Source organism: Anarrhichthys ocellatus, unplaced genomic scaffold (assembly GCF_004355925.1).
Source record: "Anarrhichthys ocellatus isolate YVR2014 unplaced genomic scaffold, GSC_Weel_1.0 scaffold5, whole genome shotgun sequence".
NCBI lineage: Eukaryota > Metazoa > Chordata > Actinopteri > Perciformes > Anarhichadidae > Anarrhichthys > Anarrhichthys ocellatus.
The window spans coordinates 9,816,284-9,821,592 of NW_022280035.1; positions in this window are offsets into that span (position 1 = coordinate 9,816,284).

The window sequence follows — 5,309 nt, forward strand, 5'->3', positions numbered from 1 at the left end:
AATTTAGTTAAGTTTATTAGAACAGTAAGCTATGCATCAGTGGACTTGCCTTCATCATTGCACCAAGGGACAAGGTTTCTCCATTGCTTTATAAGGCAGGGAAAGACTTTGAGATAAACAATTTGTGTCAAACATTTTCTTACAAATTTCATCATTTGCTTTTAGTTTTATAACTATTGTGGAGTTTCACTCTGACTCAAACTTCTGAATGTCAATGTCAAAACAATGTAATAAACATTCTCTTGTACCTCTGATGGGTACAGTAGCGGATATGCTGTATGATTGCACACAATTTGTGTTTGTGTCTGAACAAACACGTGTTAATCATCTGTTTACATGTCAGACAGATGAAGCCAGAACTTCAGATTACTGCCTTGTGTCAACAATCAGGGCCAAGGTAGTCCTTTCACATTCATAAAGCCTGAGTGCAAAACAGCCGCATCCGCTGGCAGAAATTCCACCTGCTTGGAAGGGGATTGGGCCTTTGTTTGAACTGTAAGAATTCCTACCATTGCTCCTGAACACATTTGGCCCCCAGGGTCCACGTTTACAACAGGTCCAACCTGACCTTGCGCTGACTCAAGAATTTCATTAACAACACTTTTCACACGCAATGACAAATTGCTGAGAAAGAAAAAATGCACAATATAAAAAGAAAAGCTGCAGCAACAGACACAGAAGTAGAGGGAGAAAGATAATTGGATGATTGAGAGAAGCTGTAAATAAGAGTTTATTGTTGACTGAAGATCAGAGCTATTTATCAAAACGCACGTCAAACAAGTTCAAAATCTGTGAACTGCCTGTTCACAAGTAAGTTAGTATTTAGTGTGCGTGCACACACCGATGAGCAATCATCACTCGCATTGTACATCCAACTTTCTCTGGATGTCTTCATGGAATGAGCCATGCCCCCAAAATGCAACTCTGTCAATAGACTTGTTGTCTAAAACATACAGCAACTGAGAAAGATAAGAAGACGGATGTCAAAGATGAGATCAGCCGAGGCAACATATTTGACTTGGCATTCATACAGAGAGAAATCTCATGTGAAAACCCACATTGTGCCAACTTTTGCAGGAAATTGTGTGCTCATGTAGTATCACATTAATATTAATATTATGGAGACGATTGACAAAATATGTTTTAGTGCTTTAAAGTGATGGAAAAAGCAGTTCACAAAAGAGATGTGGGGCACCGTATCAAAAACAACAATTTCACCAAAGAATATTTTTTTCTTGTTTTCAAATTAAACTGAAGTTCCTGTCACCTTGTGAAAGTCTAATTTCAGAAAATTACTGTTATTACAGTTTAATGTCACACAGGAATGAGATATTATTGTTGACCTTATTGTTTAGTACCAGGAATAAAAATGTAAATTCACTGTTAAGAAAAAATGAAGCACCACGGGAGGACTTTAAATAATTTATTTAAACTTAATAAAATATACCACAGAATAAAAAAAAGTCCAAAACGAAAATAAAAAGGACAAAGGTTTAAAAAAAGTGTATTAAAATGGCAGAAACCACTAAAATGTACCCAGGTAGATAAGGGTTAATTCAGCAAAATACAAATGACTCTAGAGTCCAAATGACTCTACTGGGTCATACAATTGTTCAGGAAGGGGAGTGGTCTACTTATGTTCCAGGGGGTATATAGCGGGGGGTTCCCATTGACCGTTTCCGTTTGGCTTCTCAAATTTTGGATCCTCTGTGTCTCGTCCTCACCACGGTGCTGCTATACTCGAACTGCTGCAGCCGCTGTAGAAGAGAAGGAAGCACCCTCAGTCGCAGGCACACACAAATGGCTTTCCGTCCAGTACCTCGTCTCCGGCCTTATTTCCGCTCTGCCACCCCGTCTACCATCAGCACACTTTTCCAGCGGAACAGCTTTAACTCTGCGGTCCAAACTCTGTGGTGTGTGTAACTCTCCAGGGTCCCCGGACAGCCTCGTGTCTCTCCCCCCTGCCTGTTCGTTGTCTTCATTTCTGAACCCTTAATAAACACTGACAAATCTGCCAATCCTGACCTGTGTGGGGTGTGGGCCAATTAATCAGCTGTTTTGCATCACCTTGATTCACAATCCAAATGAACATGAAACGTAAAACCAACTTGTTTGCAATAATAACTCCAAATATAGAACTATACTAAAACCATGCAACACACACCCACACACCTAGTGTACACACTTTCTCAAGCGTAAGAATTAATTGAAAAATCTTAAGCGTGGAACTGGGGCAGGTAGGCTACCGTTTATACACACAAATCTGCAGTTCATAGATGAGGCCCCTCGTGCAGAGGATTTGACATATGAGTAGACCACAAGCTCAACCCCAGCCCACCTGACTGCCTGTCCAGCTTTACCTTTCCATTGAAACACGATCCATGGGAGAGAGAAACAGGCAGAGAGAGGGGACCAGGATTCTGCCGATACCCATCTATTACAAACATTGTACTCCCTGCCCACTGTCCTTCCCCAATGCACACCCCTCTCCTACCGCACCCACCTCACCCAGGGTGGGGATCAGGTGTTTCCCTTTGAAATCTAGGATGGGATCAAACAGGACGCAGGCATTTCATAGGGCAGCCCCACTGCCACAAGGACCCCTAATGGAGGAGTAGCATGACTGGGACCTGGGCCAAACAGTGTGTGTGAAGAGAAGAATGAAAGAGAGAGAAGGAAATGTACAACTAGGAGCTGTGCAGTGGGGCTGCTGGTGTGTGCTTCGAGTGTCGAGGGTATATTTAAGAGCTAATAGGCTGACAGGGAGGCTGCCGTCTTTTCTTTAGCTAAAATTTTACGGCGAAGCTAAACTTGCAGACACATCTGGAGCGTATTGGCTAATCATGGATTTCACAGTGTAGAGTCATTCTAAGAATTCATTCAAAGAGCAAAAAACACGATAATATGCAACCTGGGAAGAGGCTCAAATCCCTGCTCAATGAAAGAATTTTGAGTTATTTCCCAGAGAACATTGACAATAAATTCATTCCTTTGGATCAAGCTGTACCATCACAAACCCCTAAAGTCTTTGTCCAGCCAGTCCGCCTCATAGCTCAAAGCCAGTCAGTTGGGCTTCACTGTGGGAGTTACATAAATGAAAGCCATCAGGGGAATATAGGTGGTATGGACAGTGGCCAAAAAGCTACATACTGTACCCATTTATTGAAATATGTGTTGTTTCTGTTCTCTCTCTGCTGCCCCCAGTAATTGTTTTCAGGTTGGTATTCTGAGAGTTTTCAAATCTTTCTGCTTAACTATGGTTCTGCTAGTCTACACTGTAATTTAGTTTTTGTTTTGTGGTCAATTACAGTGGCATGTTTCATTTTAAATTACAGCTGTGGTAAATGAAAGAAAAGATACAGACGGATCATATTTTGTTGATGTTTTTGTGGAGGAACATTGTTCTACGCAGTAGTTCTCTGTGGAAAAATGTATACGTGTGTGGACGTTGTTATGCAGTGGGTAGATCAACAGCGCACTTTGTTAGGTCAGGGATGTGTACTTTAGTGTTACCTTCAGCACAGCAATGCATGCCGAAACTATGATTGATAAAACCTTACTTCTGTCCTCCTATTAAAGGTATGTTTTGCTTGTACTTGTTATTACTTAATACTTGTGGGGACCCTTCTTGATACATGCATTCCCAATCAGCCTTAACCATCAGAGCTGCATGCATAACCCCAACCCTAACCTTAACCCAAATCTAATTCTCACCTTAACCTTAACACCAAGTCTTAACTTGTAAACAGCCCTTTGAAGGAGTCAAGACTGGCAAGAATGCGCTCACTGTCCAACATGACAAAGTGTCTACAGCCAAGCGGCTCTGCGAGGCTGTACTAACATGCTCACAATGATGATTTCGACAGAGTGATATTTAGAAGGTAATGTTCACCACATTCGCCATGTTTTGTTTTAGCATGCTAACATTTACTAGTCAGGACTGAACTCAAAGTACAGCTGAGGCTGATGGGAATGTTATTAGTTTTGGATGTATTTGGTCATAAACCAAAGTATTGGGCAAATCTTGATTTTGACAAGATTTTTGAAAGATTGTATGACTCTTCATGTCATAGTTGTTGAAATGTTTTAGTCTGGACCAAAGTAGTGGACCAAACAACTGACACTGTTACTGTTGCTAAAAATGTCCTCTCTGTTGAGGTCTAAAACTCAAATTAGTCCACACAAAGATAGAAGCACACACAAGCAGATATAAAACCAGGACACTAAAATAAATAGTTACTGGACTGGATTCTTGTCCCCATATGGAAGACGAGTCTCCACATGTGATGACGTGCACATATGTTATCCCTATATAATGAATTGCACACAGTCTTCTTCGAAGTGCAATGGAAAATGTCATGGCAAGATGCCAGATAACCCAAAGGTGTTCCTTTTTTTGTACCACCTCTTTCTAACCCAGGCCACATTCCAGGCCTTTTTCATCTTCAACATATGAATACAAATGTAGCAAGAGAGGGAGCTGGTTGTTTACTGTAAAATGATGAGCAGACTCCCCCAGGATCACTGCTGTATTATGTTCATATGGTCACCAGGAGCAACTAGAATCTCTGTAAAGCAATTCAGGTATACTTTTAGGTTTCAGACTACTCGCACCCACACAAGCAGAGGCACAGACCACAATAGTGCTGCAGACTGCACACAGAGTGCAAGTCGCAGACAAGTTCTCACATTTCCCAAATGCTTACATTCCACTTGCTAGCTCGTTCTGCCCCAGTCTCAGTGTCAGTCTCCTGAGTTTAAACAGTCAGAGAACCAAGCCGGGGGATGACAAGGTGACATCCAAGGCTTTACAGCTCTGATGGATACACACACTGAGATGAATCGGCTGGTATTTGTGTCTTTGGACAAACGCTTGTAAAGCTGGGTTAGTAAAGCTCTCTAAGACACACACCTTTAGGGAACAGAGATGAGAGAGACTTTAAAGCCATAAAGAGTCACTACTGAATTCATGTGGCTGAACTGATTATACTAAAGGGCAGATGAACCTCTGTATAAAGCCAGTGCTGCTGTTGAATCTTCCATTATTTCCCAGCCAGTACTGCTAACTGGCTACAGACTTGTTCCTGAAGATGACAGCTTTCTAGTTTACTGTGTATACAGACAGAAAGTACACATGTATTACAGAGTGAATCTCTCCTCACCTACTTAATAATGTCTTTTTTTTTTCCACCGTGGATTTCAGCATGTCAGATTAGGCAAAATATACTGTTTGCATTATAGTGGTTGTTTAGCTATTAAAGTGGAAGAGGAAGTTCCAGCTCTGTCTTAAAGTAAAAATGCACACAATA